At 41.6% G+C, this 18241-nt stretch overlaps 1 long non-coding RNA gene across 4 annotated transcripts in view; it reads left to right on the top strand.

Moving 5' to 3' along the window:
• Nucleotides 1-18105, top strand: part of LOC147055836 (uncharacterized) — a 93586-nt gene extending 75481 nt beyond the window's left edge. For 2 of the 4 annotated variants that reach the window (XR_015066524.1, XR_015066527.1), the window contains exon 4: nucleotides 12460-15228. This is a non-coding gene — a long non-coding RNA (uncharacterized LOC147055836). Of the gene's footprint in view, nucleotides 1-12459; nucleotides 15229-17030; nucleotides 17062-17653 lie in introns of those variants that run through there. The other 2 variants (XR_015066523.1, XR_015066525.1) reach the window with 2 other exon arrangements.
• The last annotated feature ends 136 nt before the right edge of the window (nucleotides 18106-18241 follow it).

The following is an 18241-nucleotide window of genomic DNA, read 5'->3' as shown; positions in this document are numbered from 1 at the left end:
GTTTTATAATGCATCTCCATACCGTCATATTCCCCTGGCTGAAACCCATTCGTCAGAATTATTCTATCACACAATTTCTACATTTATGAATGGCAATGATGTAATGTTCCACTCGACATCTCTTTTACCACCCAGCCCCACTGTAATACGATCTTCCATGTCCTCCTCTTTTTACTATACTTGCATTTCTTCATCGGAACACCTGGAGGTGTGCATAGCCTCTACCGCACAATTTCCAGATCAAACAGAATCCAGCAAGATGAGTTATGAGATAAGGTAGATCCTGGACAGGTGGCACAAATGACGGTAACAGATAAATACATACTGAAGCCGTCCCACTCTCTGGCAAGGAACTCACATGTAGCATTTATGACACATTTGCATGACCTGAGGATGTACTGGCATTCCCAGTCTGCTTGTAGAAAGCCCAGAGGACAAACTGTCAGGAGGTTCACAGGGAGTGAAAGTAGCGCCAAAATCACACAGAACCAGACCAACCAGATGTCTATTTGTGGAAAGTGGACTGAAAGAAATTGTGAGAAAGCAAGAGACACCAAATGAAATATTGATCGGTGAATCCGCAGCAAATACTTTGCTGCTGTCGTGATATTACGTAAGACAGAGAATTGGGAGTTCCCTTGTAGAGTCTGTTCCTCTTTTTCTGTGTGTGCTTTTCTGCTGAATGAAAACTGAATTTGTAGGAAAGCAATCCCCTTTGCTTTGTTTGGCTGTGTTTAAGAATGAATCAATTACAGTTTAAGTTATAGCACAGAACACCTTGCCATCACGCTACCAGGGTGATTTTTTTTTTTTGTCTCCCTTGGGTTTCCCTTAGATTGCTTAGTCTTGACTAGTGTGAGCTTTCTATGCCTGTTTTAAAGCACAGTACAATGGGACCTCAAGTTACAAGCACCTATTTTTCTTTTTACAAACAATTAATATGCTATTTTTCAATGATCCCAAATCAGACAAGTTAATTGACACAAAATCTTGTTTAGACCTTTACCAGTGCCGACCGTACCTGGTCACCGCAGCAACAAAGGTTCATGCTATGTATCACCCAACCAAATAACACTAGGGCATCAATGGTCAGGCACGCTTTTATTTTGAAGTTTACCTCAGGAGTGTGTCGAGGCGTTACAGCTAATTGACTATTTGCCATCAGAATTTGTTGCTATTTGCTTCCGATATTAATGATGCGATTTTACTTGTAACATAATGGCACAACCAGTGAAAAGGCACTTTGCATTTGGGCTTGAATGAAATTGCATTGATGGTTTGGTGGTGGTAATGTCAACGGTATATACCACATTTTGTCACCTCATGCGTGTGAAGAGATTAAAGTTCTTCTAAATTCATATTTCAAATCTAATTACATATCTATGGACAACCATTCCTCCAGGTTTGACATTTGATCATAGATGGAAGATGTCTTCAAAACAAACTGCTGTAAACAAACATCTCCAAGAATTAGAGCTGGATGTTTTTCTTGTGTGGCGCTGCAGCTTGTGTGCAGGTTGTGGTTGTATTCTCTCACCTTTGGAAGATGGCATACATGTCCATGCTGACATTGTTTATTCAGCTTTTGTTATACAGTCGTGGGAACTGTGCCGGAGACTGTGAGGTCTTGGTGGTATCAGCTGAATGCGCACAGTTGACCACACAACGTGCCCTCATCGGCACACACACATTGCGCTGAGGAATGCTGCTCACAATCCACCTTATCAGGTGTTTTGTCTCAGGGACATCCGAAGAGGGCTTGCCGTTTTAACTAATAGACCTTTCGGAATACATACCTTCCTTCCTTTTTTTTTTTCCTGCTCATCCCTGTCTCATCTTGTATGTGTTCACTCCAACTTGTACTTCTCCTTCGCAGCTTGTCAAATGTGTTGTGACATCCCCGTTTAATTCACCTGACTGGTCTGATCTGTCCGCTTGAACACAAGCAATTACGCGAGCATAGACATTTCAACATTTATAACTGTCATACAAGAATGGTCACATGTTCTCTGTGATCATCCCACTGTACATGAAGATGAGTAGCTCATTTTCTCTTCTACATACTGATCGAACGTTTTGTTTTTTTATACACTGCTTTTTTATACTGTTCCATAAAATCCATTCCATCCTCTTTGATGTTACCTCTACTCTTCTGTAGTCATGTCACAAAAACATTCAAATATCCCAAAAACCACGCTAATATTTGCCGAGGTGTCACAAGATACGCTCAACATTTCACTGTACAGTCTTTGAAACGATCATGGCATAAATTCTTCACACTTAAAGCCCCTGAAACATTTTTCTCTCCTTAGTCGATCCCTTCCACCTTGTTCCCAGGCCTGTCTGTATGCCTGACCCGTACCTTACAATTGATTTATCCCTGAGTGTTAGACAGCCTCTGAAGCCGCCTCTTGATTGGCTCCATATGAGAGCAATGCCAAGGGGTCATCTATAACAATCATTTTCAGTGGCTCATTATTCCCCCAGCCAAACAACCCAAAGACCTAATTTCCTAGTGCACTGTTCATAAAAGTGACAGATGGCCAAAACCTGGAAAAGCTTTGCTCTAATGGCAAGCTCACTGAAGTTCTAATACAATGCTCCTTAGTACGTTTGAAGGTTGCTGCCTGCTCGCTCTCTTTCTCACCCACTCCTTCTACCTTCTCTATCCTGTTCTTTTTTTTTTTTTCAGAGAAGAAAAATGTGAAGGAGAAGAACGCAATATGTGTAATAGCTTGATGCCATATGTCATCCAGTTTCATTTTTCTCCTTCTCTTATGGCTCATAATATGAATCCTGTCCCCAAATACTTGTTAGGTAGTTTTCCCCTCTAAAGGCTCCCGCTACCTTAGCGTGGGGCAGCACTTAAAGTCACATGGAGAGACAGAGGCCAACACAAGGTCTCTTTTCATCCCACAGACCTGCCGCTCTCTGCTGTTCAGGGTCATCTAGTAACTTGAGCAAGTCTGCGCCCCTCCACGGCTGCCCGTGAGGGTCCTTTGCAGTGCTTGTGTGATAAATGTGTGGCTTGGAACAACAGCTGAGACTATAAGCCTGCGCTCGGTGTTCCCACTGCCTGCTTTAGACACAAGCGTGGTTTCCTCATAGTTTGGCTCTTTGTCACGAATAACTTCTTTTCATTTCTCTTCTCCCGTGATAGCCAAAGACTACTCTGCATTAAAACATTTCTTCGAGGACTCTTTTTTTTCCCCTCTTTTATGTATTTCCACTTGCATTTGGCAGATGGAAATGCTGGGTTGTAACTGCATCTGCAGTTTAGTTGCCTTGCAGGATTGTGGGGTGATGGGGCACAAATGGGGTTTGATGTGCACAGTCTTTTATTTAGTTATCAATCGATTGTCTTGGCAAATTTTTTGGTGCATACTGGCTATTTTCGTCTTCTAATGAAGAAGCATGTGCACTGGGTGTAGCTACAGCCAAATAGAACATAGTGGAAGGATGCATGCTGAATGTGAGTGAACTTAATGTGACAAATTTGTTTCATCCGTCATACAAATGTAAAAATATGTATTAAATTGACAATACGCCGATAAGTTTGTGAGAGACATCAGTGGCAGCAGTGGCATGCAAAGGGGGGGGGGGGGGGGGGCAGGAGGGGCAGGGCCCCGGGAAATCTACCAGAGGGGGGCATCCAGCCAAACAGTCTGCGGCAATATATTGACCTTATGCTTCCAAATCTTTTGTCTTCTGTTCTGCTTTTCCAACTTGCACATAACTTTAAGTTAGTATTTAAGTTGAGTAAACACACGGCCCATCCGTTCACTTGAACCACTCACTGTTTTTTACCTCCACTTCATTCATCCTACTGTCACTTTCACCGCCAATTCATCTAATAAAAATAAGGGGCCTAACCCCCATCTCCCTTGGCCATCTTTCATCCTGATTTTGTGGCCCTCCCATATGTGCCGCTAATCTCTCCCTTGTGTCTCTGAAATGTCAGTGCGGAGGAGCGAGCATGTACTTGCTCGCTATGGATTTCCAATGGAATGCACCATTTTCAGTTCACCCCGCGTACGTTGCCTGTTTTAATGGGCGGCGACTACGGTGTATTTATTTTCCTACTGGGTGTGGGAACTCAACCTGTTGGTACACTACCATTGTGAGATGCAATTCCTCCGAAAGTTGTGAGTCACACACATATGTCGACACATGCTGCCACACAAACACCCTCCGTCATTTAGATTAGATTAGATATGCAATTAACAGTCAGGCTCGTAGTAAAAGCCACCTCAAGGTGCATTGTTAACAATGGGGGGAGGGCGGGGGACATGGCCCATGAGAAAGTAGAAAACCTGTCTGAGTAACCTGAGAATGATGAGTGTCAAAGCGGAAGCTGAGCACAATACTGCAAATGTGGCGTGATTGCCTGTGACTTTCAAAGAAAATGAATGGAATTTGAGTTTCGATCCAGTCAAGTTACCTTATCCCTTGGTTTATCTGAAGTTTCAGAAGAGATAACATCCTATTATTTTCATTCATATATATATATATATATATATACACACACACACATACAGACATACTCGCACATCCGCATACGCGCACACACAGGTAAGTTGGCAAAACTTTAAGTGAGGGTCTGCGTGCCTTCTCCTGATTGTTTGTGTTTGAGAGGAGAGAGCCCTCACAAGTCAAAGAGGCTAAGTCCCAACTATCTGGCTCATTGGTAAACGCTGGAGGTCTGTGGACCAGGGCTTAGTGGAGGAGGGGTCAAAAAGAGTGAATGATGGAAGGAGGGAGCGCTGGAGGCCCCTGCAAGACAATTCCCCTGACGTTGGGTCATTCACAGACACAGGAAATGCTTGACCTCACACCCTGAGAAACGTCCACAGCGGCCCACTTGTGTTAAAGGTGTAATTGGGCATAATTAGAAGCTGGCAGAGGGAGAGAAATGGAGACGGAATTATATGCCCCACATGCCTTCCCTTCCCCATGCCTGGCTTCATCTGGTGGCCTGCGACACAGCGGAGCCAAAATCTCACTGTGCAAATTTACAGCAAAATAAGCAAGAGAAATTTCACAACAAGGAATCCTTTCAGCGCTGGTGCTAATTTAATACATCACACAAGCATGTGTGTTAATCATTTCAAGGGTGGATGTTTTTTTGCGACACTACAGTCAGGAAGCAAAATTGTCAACAAAATGTTTTTAGATCAAAGGGGTACATTAGGACCCATCAGTTCCTTCTTTATTTACTCACACTGCTTCACACAAGGAGGCACCACTTTAGTTCTCCACCTCATCATTGTCATGTTCATCTTTCTCCCAGGCCCCATTTCCTGTTGATGATGGCACTTTTCTTTTCCGTGAGCTTGTGTTCACTCTCCATCCAACTCTCCAGTGTCTCAACTGTGGAGGTAAAACACAGACAGTCTGACACAGACTCCAGCAAACAGGCAGCTGCTCCCCCTCAAAGCAGAGACTGGAATGCACTTTCGTTTGGCCCTTTCATTCATAAGAAATAAACCATGGTCCCGCATGCTGGGGTTTTAGTGAGAGAAAGGGCTGTCAGCCATTGATGTGATAGGGGGTTGGGTCAGTGGAGGTTGGTGGGTGGGAGAAGGCTTTCGGGAAGGATTTGGAAAGGCAGACGGGTGTAAATCTCTCTGCAGACCCATCAGGTAAACGTACAACTGATCATACTTACCTTGTCTGGGCACGTATTGATTATGGCTCTAGTCTACAGTATTCGTTTTTGTTTCAGTGATTGATGAGAAAAATGAGAACAATCCGTTTGTTGTGTATGGAATGAGCTCAAGCAAGCGACAGAAGTTATCAATGGGCCCGATGAGAGCAAAGTTTCCATAACGAAAAGGAGTGGGGGAAGAGCTTGAAATGTAAGAAAGCTTCTGGGGGCTCGCTGTGGCGCTGAATGGGGGGCTGGGAAAGCAGGCTCGCAGCACACAACTCCCGACTAGTCAGTGATCACTCAGGAGGTCTGGAACTCTGACCTCTTACCCCTTAGAGGAGCGGATGCCACCATGGTGAAAATGTGAGAGGTGAGGTATGCGAGCCCCCTGAGCCCTGGCGGAAACCATTCCCCCCCACCTGATGATGAATGGGATGTTAGCATTGACACAAATTGGCCCATAATAATGACACAAGGTCGCTAAGCATACAGGCGCACAGAGTGACAGAGTGCGAATTACAAAATGAAAGGCAAGGAGAGGGATGGAGACAGGCAGAAAAAAAATGTTTTGCAGGAAAAAAAGAAAATAGTTTTCCAACGCTGATGGGGGGGGAGAGAATAATGGCTGAAGGTATTTGTGGTGGTTTTTTTCCACACTTCTGAGCAGTGGGGTGGCAAAAAGGCCACCACCACGCAAAAAGCAAAAGATAGAGAGAGAAGCACACAAAAATTGCAGGATGCCACTCAGGAAAATGACACAGAAAATAGTAGAAACGAATAAAACAAAGAATACACATTCCATATTTATTTGGTAAAGTATCCCACTGAGTTGTGAACAATTGCGACTATTCACAAAGGTAGCAAATATTGCTTGTCAGCAGGAATCGTTCAGTCGCAAACGTTCGCCAAATGGTCCCCTGACGTTCACCACACATTTGCCTGTACTTTTCTTGTTGAAAAGGATTTTACCTTTCGACAAGAAAAAAAAAAATGGTGACGATGTCTCCTAAACTATTGGAGCGTGCGAGGTGCAGTATGCCATTTTACGCTATGAAAAACAACATCCCACGTGTAGAATTTTCAGCCTATTTCTAAAATGTTTTATCAATTTTTTTTTATGTATCTTGGATTTTTTTTTTTTTGTAAGAAAACTCCTCACTTTGAATGCAGCGGAGTGTTTACCTCATGTCCACGCGCCATGTACAGTTCTCTATAAATAGCTGCTCACTTCCCAGGCAGGATCAGAAGGAAACAGCGGCGTCCCTTTTTATAGCCATGGAATGACACAGCATGTTGATGCATGCTTCTTTTTTTCCCCCCTCTCTACCGTGTCTAGCCCAATAAGGCATCCTTCTGTGTTTTAGGAAACACATGTATTAGATTAGTCATGTTGGGAGGCAAGGGTCATACTCCTGTCAGTAATTGAAATGTGATTATGTATGAGCTAACATGATTACAGGGGTGAGGGGTTGACTTGGTGATTGAGAGGTAAATGCCAGCCTCTGATCTGCTTGCTTACTCCACAGTAGACATTCCAGAGGTAATGGAACATAAACGGGTCCATCGCCATCATCGTGCCCATCCGGACCTCACAGTTTTCTGCTATTTCCTAAACTGTTATCCAACATGTTTATGTGACATTGTGTTCTTTAGTTGAACGTTTTATAGCTTTTTGTCCTTTTGTCTTGTTTTGGAGAGAAATATTTGAAATAAGGGCATGAGTTGTTGCATGTCATTTTCTGCTGGCCCTCTTGTTGTGAGTCACGCGCATGCTTATTTGAAATGATACTCTGTGCTGTTAGACATTCAGCATACATGGTCACAATTTATGTGTTGTATTGGAAATATCCACCTGGAAAATCTGGTTTTCTGATTCTTCAAACCGGTTTCTTGTATGACAATTGGGAAATCGGATGACCCACCTGAACTGCAAAGTGGTTGTCATGGAAAGTGATTTGGGCCTCTGTGTAAACATGCAGAAGTGTAAATCCAAGTCAGACCAAGATCAAGTGGCTTTGTTGAATTCTCTCGCTTCTTTCTTGTCGGCAATATGTTTTGGGACATTTATTGTGTTCACACCTTTGCCTTCTGGTCCAGCTAGTCATATAGGTACACCCCCACTATGCTCAGAGCAAGGAAGCCGACGTTGATGATTTTTCATCAGATATTCAAGAATGTGGTTGCAGAATTTCCGGTGCCAGCTCACAAGACACTTGCCAAGGCTAATTATTTCGTACTCAATCATACACTATGGCAGGGCAGAACGTCCTCAAAGTAAACCAGATTCTGTTGGCTGTATTGTTCGCTGATCCATTCATTGATTGGATTGTCGAATTATTACGTTACAACTCATCCCAAAAATAGCATCAAATGCAAAGTATCAGCTGATCAGGCCAATGAGATGGATGGAAAGTCCGTGTCACAGACGTACCGTTTCATGTTTATGTTTGACTATTTGTTCTGTACAATAAACTGATTGTGGCATTTGTAGTGACTGGCAGAGGTTTATTTTAATCTTGCACCTATCTTATAATTCAAGGTATCACTATGTGTTGTGCAAATTGTCTTATTCCACCATTACAGTTATTGTTTTAGAAATGTATTTACCTTTTACGTTACAGAGTACAGACTTCTTCTAAGGCCAAACAGTTGAATAGGGGGGGAAAAATCCAGCAAAGTATGCATTTGTGTTTGTTTGTCCATCTGTTCCTTAGTTAGCAAGCGACTTGCAGGTTTATAAAGGCTTATGAACAGATGGGAGGTGCCATATGCTGATTGGTCACATTATTTACTGGTTTGCTGTTTTGAAATGAATGCTGTGAAAAATGTTAATTATAAATACAAAGCTATAGAAAGGCAATAAAGTAGGGTTTGTTGTTTTAAAGGTTCATGGACATTCAAGAGAAAGCCTTTTATCAAAGTACAATTGCAGGAACCTTTATGAAAAATAAGGCACAAGGCATTTTATTAATGCATTGTTCAATAACATACGAATGTTGTAAGTCTGACACTCAAGGCACAAATTGAAAATTTGTGTCGTGAACAGGATGACCTGTCTCCCATCTGGTTGCAGTGCTCTACATTTTAGACAAAATGCACATGAAGTCTTCATATTCAATGCATTTGTGGCCCAGATTCTTGTAAAAAGAATAATAAAAAGGCATCCATCCAAATCTATCGGGGTTACATTTGCAGATGTGCAGAAGATATTCTGATATGACAAGATGCGTTGAAGCTGGGTGTGACCCCGGAAACTGTTTTTTCACCTCAAAGTGGCTTTACCTCCCTCTGCTCAAGTCAATAAAAAAGGTCAACTGTCATGATCTGATGTTGTTAACTTTGTTTTGTTTAGATTCTGTTGAGTTGTTTCATGTTTTTTTCCTTTTCACATCTTGCCAACTCGCTAGGCTTCTGTCATCACCTGTTCTTGTCAGTCCTGTTCCTTGTGTCAGCCAATCATCTCCCTGGAACCAATTAATGTCTTGTCCAGGTGGCCCCCCTTGTCTTGTCTACTTGGATTTAGTTTGCTGGTTTTGTTCATTCTTGCTGGGTTCATTGTTGTTGCTATCATGTTTCACGTAAATCTAGTCTAGCTATGTCTATGTATTCCGCTAAATTTCGTCTTTTTCTTTACTTTAATTGTCTTGAGGACTGAATTGGCAATTCTGACTCAGAACCGAGACAGGGACCATAAGCAGCGTTTCACTGTGATGATATTTTGAACATTCAAATTGGACTTTATTTTAAAAGCTTAGTTAGAAATCAAGTTGTTTAAAATGGTAACACACTGAAGTCGTACTTATCACATCTGTGTCATACTCAGGAGATCTGAGTGCCAACGTCCATTTGAGCGTCTCAGTGTGAAGTCCCTGTCCTTTTGTGACTTTTATTGCTACATGTGTCGCTTCCTATCTCCCGCTCGGTTACATTCCCAAAAACCTGAAGACTCTAAATTGCCTATAAGTGTGAACATGAGCGTGAATCGTATGTGTACAATCCCCACCTCTGACCTAAATTAAGATGGAGTATAACAGACAATAATATGGACAAGATGCATAGTAAATGAATAGATGGTTGTTGTTAAGTGAATGTAGGGTCAGACATTTGACTTCTATTGGACATTTGGCATATTTACACTAACAATGGAAAATACAGTTTAATATGTTCTAATGCTAACCCTGTTAAACTAAATAAAAATTGAAACTCGGATGCCAAAAATGAGCCAAAATAATCTTGTTTTCCAAAATGTCAAAACTATAGTCAAAGTAATTCAATCATTGCTTTCTCAGGTGACAAATTTTAAGTGGAGATCAGTGCTCTTTGAGGACTTCACATTAAATTTATTTTTTGACATCATGAGGTCTTAGATTGACTTCTCCTAATTCAATTTCAGGGCCTCTTAATTGTGAAATTATACTATAGCAAGTCAGTCTTGCCCCACCTAACAGTTGTCCCACGTTATCACAGGATGTACATACATTAGATACTGTATAGACAGACACCCTGACCCCTGCCCCTCGCTGTGGACTGTAGATTACATGGGCTGGGCACCTCTCCTACACCCATTTATCTTTCTTTCACCTCCCGACAGCTCCTCTCCCCTTCCCCCTCTGTAATGTCTCAGCTGTTCTTTGCAGCCAGGCCTCGCCGACTGAGTGCCTGCTCTGTTATGGGTTCATTGGGCTGGTATGCAGCAGGAATCTTTGGATCAAGGTAATTTCACACTGTTCAACTTTTTCCCAGGCTGTTAAGCCTCCCGCTACCTCTGTGCCACTCTGAGTGGGGGATAGGGAGCAACACATGTAGCCATTAAATACACACAGGGGTTGGCGGGCCTGACGCCACCAACGATGTCAAAGATTTTGCCTGTACATTGGGGTTGCCGTTTCTGTGCACAAACAGTGAACTTAACATCTTGACCAAAAACAACAAAATATCAATAAATGAAAAGGGAAGCAGCGGCTCGGTGGAGCGCTGGGTAGCACGTCCGCCTCACAGTTAGGATGGTGCGGGTTCGATTCCACCTCCGGCCCTCCCTGTGTGGCTTTGGCATGTTCTCCCCAGGCCCGCGTGGGTTTTCTCCGGGCACTCCGGTTTCCTCCCACATCCCAAAAACATGCTTGGTAGGCCGATTGAACACTCCAAATTGTCCCTAGATGTGAGTGCGAGTGCAAATGGTTGTTTGTCTCTGTGTGCCCTGCGATTGGCTGGCAACCGGTTCAGGGTGTCCCCCGCCTACTGCCCGATGACGGCTGGGATAGGCTCCAGCACATCCGCGACCCCCGTGGGGACTAAGCGGTTCAGAAAATGGATGAATGAATGAAAAGGAAAGCTTACAGGTCTCCAGTCAATGACATCACAAATTTAAAAAACTGTAGGAGCACTTCTGATGTCATGTAACAGTTTCATTCATGTTATAGGACAACACAGCATCAATTCATCCTGTTTGAAATATAAGAGCTGACCACTTGGCAGGGTGCTGCCATTTTCAAATTCTCTGACCGGAGGATGTGTTTTGATTGGTTATTGCTCAGCATCGGGTGAATTTTGTTCGTCGTAAATTTTATATTATGCAATTAATTGTTTGGCCCTAATTTATATCTAGAGTATATGTCACCGTGGACACAATTCAAATTCAGTTATTATGCCCAGCCCTAGTCGTGACTTGACAAATTTGGTAATCCCTGAACTAGGTTATACTTGGACAAAAGTATACCTGGGGCGTGTCCTTTACTCTCACAGAGTTTTGAGCTCCACTTGAAGCTGCAGCTATGTGTCTCTAAGACAGGTTTCTGGGATGTTCCGATGTTGTGTTTTTGGCTGTCGTCAGTCCGTGTTAATTTGTTGTCTCTGCATCGACCTCTCTGATGGATGCGCGACAACTCAATTCATTTAATCCCTTCATCCCCAAGCAGACGTGAGTACCTGATGCACATGCAGATGGAGGGAAGCCCACTAAGAATTGTTACAGTAATCTTGTTCTCATCTCTGCTCAGTGCACCCACACATCCCATGTGCCATCTGTTACCATCTGCACACGGATAGGAAAACGGGGCCAACAGTAATTCCACTTAGTGTCATATTCACATGTTAGAGCTGTTGCACTCTCAGGTGTTGACTTGGTTTTGCTTAGGGCGGGGGTCTTCTGAGCACATTGGTTATTTTGGTGACTCTTCCCTATTAATTGAAAACTTGTTGTGATGGTGACTCCAGCAAAGCAAACCATATAGAACATGTGTGCGTTAGGTTTTTCATATTGTCCCCCCTGAAAAAAATTCACACATCGAGACAACATATGATAAAAAAATATATATCAGAATAAATCATTGCATAGTCAAACTGTGACCCTATCATTTGTCTAACAAACATCCTCAGGCTTAATGCTAACATACCTTATGATTACAGGTTACGAGAAGATTACGAGAAGAATGCAGTTCAGTCAGTCAGCTTGATGGCAGTCAGGCAATTCAACCTCAATTTAAGTCAGCCACCACAATTGCTTTTGACGGCCAAATTTAAAATAAAAGCTTAGCAAAGCATTGTTACCCACATTCCGTCCTACTACGTGTGTGTTTTATTGCAAAGTTGAGTTATAATAAAATGACATATCAACACATTAACGCTGTCACAACTATTTAGAATGGTTGATTTTATTTATTTATTTATTTATTTATTTATTTATTTATTTTTGAATGGTTGCTTAATTGTGTGATTGGTTCCATTAATCAGTCGCCAGGCAGAGTTATTGATTGATTATTGAGTTTTTGAAGCCCAGCCACAAGCTCACCATAACTATGTTTTACTCTAAGGTTGTTCTCGTCGGGGGTGGAAGTCCTCAGGATGTGTTGATCCTTCCGAACCACCAACAGACACAATTTTCCAGCATTCTTGGGAGTTTTTTTGCACAAAAATGCAGTTAGTGCTCCAAGGACTCAGCGGGATTAACAATGCCTTTGTTCTGTGTGTGCACAGTGAAAGAAGGGCTCGCAATAGGCTGGAACTTTGCTGTGGTATCAGCAAGCAGCTGTTGCATGAGTGACAAAGTCAAGGGCTGGTGATAGGAACATGGGAAAATCCTGGAAGAGCTGGAGGCGAAGAGACAGCGGCGGCGGCAGCTGAGCTGAGCTGAGCCGCGCTGCAGCCTTCACTCGGGTGCTTGGACAGTACGTGGCAAAGACAAAAGGACAGCACTTTGGCTTTCAAGACACTACGAACAATATTAAGCCTCTCAGCTCATTGGTTGGATTGTTCAATGGCAGCATTAGAGACTGTTAGTGGGGTCCAAAAGACCTGGAGAGGAATGTGAGGGGAGGAAGGGTGTAGGAATAAAGTGGGGGGGTAAGAGGAAAGGTAAATGAATACCAGACGGGTTGTTTCTTGAGTAAAGTAAAGCTTGAGCCACATCTGCCAGGCGTTATTGTCCCAGCGACTATGCGGGGCAACTTGCGCAGTCGCCGTTAATTGAGGACGATTATCGTCACCGTTGTCGTGATACTTTGCACAATGCAAGGCTTCATATCATGGTTTGGAACCTGTGAAGCCAGAGTGAATGTTAAAATCCATTACTGAGAACGACAATGAATTAATCAGTATAGGTAGGATGTTTTCAATACCCTGTCTATTGATTAAGAATTAATTCTTAGATTTCCCATGAACAACAATCTCTGAACATTCCGAAGCTTTTGTGCTTTATTTTCATATGTATGTGATCTAATTTAGACATGCTGGATGGTTTTCATAAAAAATTGTATGTGACTATACAGTGAGCCCTCGTTTTTCGCGGTAGATGCGTTCCAGAACTACTCGCAAAAATAGAATATCCATCTCGGCACATTGCTCATGGCGTGCCCCGCGCCATCAGGGCACATTGCAGCAATCCCGAATCCTGGACGGCAGTGTTTTTCCAGCGTGTGCGGCAGCCAACCACGCACCCCGCGCTTTTCCGCAATGACAGGCATTGCTCAGAGGCACTATCAGCCTGTCTTTAAACGGCGTTCTCCCATCACCTATAAACTCGCCAAGATGAAGCACGAAGTGGCGAGGGATCACTGTATTGTCTTACAATTGGCTGACCTCTTATGAATTTTCATTTATTTTGACATTTTATTCATTTCTGTTGTACAAAATTTTATCAGTTGTGATGCATTTGGCCTTGTACTTTATTATGGTGCGAAGAAATGGCATCCTGGTGATACTTTGTTTTTTAATATTTTTGGAAAACCATGATGAATGGAGAATTCCAAATCATCTCCTTGGATTTCCAATTTAAAGGACCCCGAAATATTCAACTGGAACAGTCTTCCTTTTCACCCTTTAGTGGGCAATAGTCACTGTTGTTCATATTCACATTAATACTGAACTGTAGATAAGGTCGAGCAAGAAATGTTGCTGTTATCTGTCAAGAAAGACTTGTCTGCATTCTTCGTTGTCTGTATTGTGTGAACAAATTAATATGTATGATTCTTTTTTTTTTTCCTTCATCTGGTTGTGAATCCTTCAGTATGCTAGTGGAGAGTGTTGATTGGTAAACAAAAAATGATCCTCCCCATTGTGTGTTTCAATCAATGAATTAAAATAGAATGAAAAAAACACCACAGCTGACATTCCAGCTAAAGGAATTGAGGGCTCAATAACGTAAATAAAAGCGGGTTTCTTGCATTTCAGACTATTACTGTTCCCCTCGCCTAAAACGTGCTTGATTTTTTCACGTGTAAAATCCCCCCCAAGCATCACACAGTCAACACAATCAACATCTTTCCTTTTGCGCCGTCTCGTTTTATTTTTGCGTTCAGCTGTTGAGATATGGGATGTCTCAAAGAATTTGGGAGGATGTGTTTTTGTGAAGAATTTCTGAGGGAGTCTGAGGGAAGTCTGCAGGCAAGGGCGCTCAATGCCAAATCTGAACAGCAGCCCCGTGCAGGGAAAAAGTACCAGAAGAACAGGTGATTTAAGGGAAGATGCCAAATTTCAACACATCACAGGGAAACACTGTTGAAGATGAAAGGGAACAAATAATAGTATCAAGCCCAAGTATTTAGGGGAAGATAGGCTCCCTGCTCAGTGTCAGATTGATGTGTCAGTGCCTTGATATGCAAGTTATTTGGCAGGACTTCAGTGTACAATTCCACACAATTGTGTAGCATGATCTCTTCGTGTTTCTCTGGTATTGGCAGATGATAGTCATATTCTAATTGATACCTTTAGGTCAGAGGACTCTAATTCCCCCACTCACTTGGAAATATTGACTCACTGTGTTTCAACACTATAGCTGGAGAATTGTGTTTTTCCTATTATGCTTTCATTTAAGACTGGTCTTGTTTTTGTTCTCATTTTTTTTATTGGCATGACGAACTGTTTGTTGTTGTTGTTTAGCATGCACATCTGCACTTGGTGAACCATAAAGCCGTACAGCAAGAATGGGGAAATGTGAATGTGACAAACAAATGATATTAATGATGTCCTCTAATAAGTAAGACAAATGAGTAAATAGGTGATCTCTCATCAACGGGTTGTGTTTGTGTTACTGGATTGTTTTTCTGGTGATAAACTAAGGAGCGATGTTTTTTGCAGCTGCTTAATTAAAGAAGAAATTAAAAAAAAAGAATGTGGACTGAAATATTCTTCTTATTGAAACATGGGGAATATTTTTCACATTTTCAACATTACTTTAATACTGCTACATTGTGATACATATTCCTGATGAAAGATTTGCTGTTGATTTTTATTATTGCTGCTGATTTATAGTATTATTGTTATCATTATTATTATTATTTTAGTACTATTATTATTATCATTATTATTATTATTAATTTGCTTGTGTTCTAATCTCGCAGAGTATTTCAACATTTATTTTGATTTGATTGCAAATACCTTTTTCATGCTTGTAGAATCTACACCAAATTGATATCAAACAATTTAATCAACTATAAATTTAAGAAATGAACATGTGTGAATTTAAAGACGTAAAATGTTCATATTATTGCTTCAATTTTGTCACTATGAAATTGTGATTAATTTGAGACCAAGAAGGTTCAACAATCATTCACTGATTATAACTAAAGAAGATATGTCTTGTTAGAAAAAATATATATAAATTACAAATTCAGAGAATAAAGAATCATTAAAAGGAGCATAATATTTGAAAACATCCAAGAGTTAAATTATTTGATAAAAGACGTCATTGAGATCCAGGTGAGGCTTGAAATGAATCATTTTTATTATGTCAAATGGATAAATATGGCAAGCTCCATGCATTATAATTCTCGGAGAAATGTGTTTTTTTGTTTCCTATAAATTCTTAATGGAATTTGCAGAGTTTAAAATGAAACAAAATGTGAATGGGGAGCCCCTGCATGTCAGGTATGCTGCCTCCATGCAGACTTGTCTGTGGGTATTTTCTTTTCACATACCTCAGCTGATCTTATCTATGCAAACGAGTGTGGCTACAGTTTGGCAAACACCTCAGAACAAAACGGACAAAAGATAAGAAAAGAAAATGGAAATAATTTGCACACATTGTTTATTTTTGCTTTTCAGGCTACAGTGGCCACCAAGACCTTGTTAACTGCAATATTTTCCCATGATTACATACATTATTTTATTTTTACATTTATGTGACTTTGGAAACGCTAAATTTAATCTAAGAGGTTTTCTTATCACCTAATATGTTTTAAAACACCGTCAGTGTGGCATGTACTCAAGTGAGCTGCTGTCATCTCTCTAACTTTCTCGGTAGAGCTCTGATGAATTCCCCACCCGATTCTCGTCTAACTTGCAGCCTTTTTCCTCATCATTTCTTCTGCTCCCGAATCCGATTGTCATGGCGATCAAAAAAAGAACAATCATCCATGACAGGGACCCGCGGGAGATTTAACTGTAAAAGTATGGTGATGATGACTCACTCCAATTGAAAACCCCGAATATTTTTATCTCATCATTCTATACATTATTTACTTTTTTATCACAATACTTTTTCGGGTTTTAGGATTGTTTTTTTTTAATTCATTTAAAAATATATATCTACAGAAAACATACCTCTTATTGTTCGAATGTGCTCTTGCAGCGTGCTGCGCGCTTAAACTTTAGTTTAGTTTTTGTATTGACTGTTTGGTTCCTCGTAAAACGTCTGACCGCAAATGCCAGAAAGCTTTGACGTGTCCTAGCAAAAGATGTGTTACAGCTTTATTCTGATATGCTGAGTGAACGCTTCCGCCTGCGATGTGCCTTACGGTGTTCCTTCATGGAACTGCACAATGGGGCGTGGGCGCCCAGGCACATGTGTCATTCAACCACGTGGTGCTTACATGCATTTAGGAACTCACCAAAAAAAAAATAAACTTCAATGTATTATTTTGTTTTGTCAATTCGCTCCTGGTTGCAGGTTTCCAGGAGACAAGCTCTGACATGTCAAGGTATGCAAATGAGCAAATAGGGGGTTGCATATCCTCTTATTTGCATTCGGAGAGATGACTATCGGTGTGCAAACAGCCGCAGGTGTGATCCATGCAGGTGAAGGAAGCGTCTGTGGCACTATGGGACGCTCGGACAGTTTGGAGCACCTGCTTCCAACAGTGCATTTATTTTTGTTCACATTCATCAGAATTGAAATAAATGTCAGTAGCATCGCTTAACAGTTCATGTCTGCTCTGTTATTGGTATCAGATGTCTTTAGAAGTACTTTTGTGCAAAAAAAAAAAATCTACCGTTCGTCATGTGAGCACTGATTGCGCCTTTAATTGAATCCCTTTCTATGCAATTACATATTTAGCTGCGCCACTCATTGATGTGTCTTTTGCATCCCAGCGGAGACAGAGCAAGGGGGAGGAAGGTAAGAGGAAGTCTGCCCAGTAACAATCACCCAGCCTGGTCAAACTCTGAGGAACTATTGGCTATGCAAATAGATACACGCAGGGGGAGGAGGAAACTACTTTAGACTGACGAGAGGAGGAGAGAGTGAGGAAAAAAAAAACTTTAAAGAGACATTTCCTTTGCTTTTTCTCCCAGGAGCGCTATGCAGCCTATAGGAGCTTAATGGAAAAGACCAGCTTCCAAAGCATGGGAGGACTTTACAGTCTTCCCCTGATGCACTGCGGCCTTCATTCACAGCTCACAGCTTTGAAGTCACCCAAGAAGAATAGGGGATACGGGGGAGGATTAACATATTTACCCATGCAGATTCTCAACTCTTTTGGCAGTATTTTTTTTTCTATCTTCTTAATAAACGCAATCTACCACTTGCTTGTCTATGCCATATTTCGAAAGGGTGGGGTGGGGGTTATTATGCTGTTTTAATGGTGCCCTGCTCTGGAAAAGCACATGGTGGCCCCTCTTTGTTCAATGGAATCCCTGTAAGAAACACAGAGGTCTTTTAAGAAAAAAAAATGGTATGAATATACATAACTTGTCCTTGTAAAGTACCTTTCATGAAAATGTCAACTTAATATGAAATTACGTCCCTTCCTGTAGTATTTAAACAATGATATGCTAGTTAACGCTCCCAGAGATAATCAAGCCGCTTAGACGCGTGTTATTCGACATTTGAGGGTAAAATGGTGCATAAGTTCAATTGAAGGCTGTTGAAGCGGTGTGTGG

Source organism: Syngnathus leptorhynchus, chromosome 6 (genome assembly GCF_054491065.1).
Source record: "Syngnathus leptorhynchus isolate UIUO chromosome 6, UIUO_Slep, whole genome shotgun sequence".
Taxonomy (NCBI): Eukaryota; Metazoa; Chordata; class Actinopteri; order Syngnathiformes; family Syngnathidae; genus Syngnathus; species Syngnathus leptorhynchus.
Note: the sequence above shows the minus strand (reverse complement) of the source record. Positions and strands in the feature narration are given on the sequence as shown.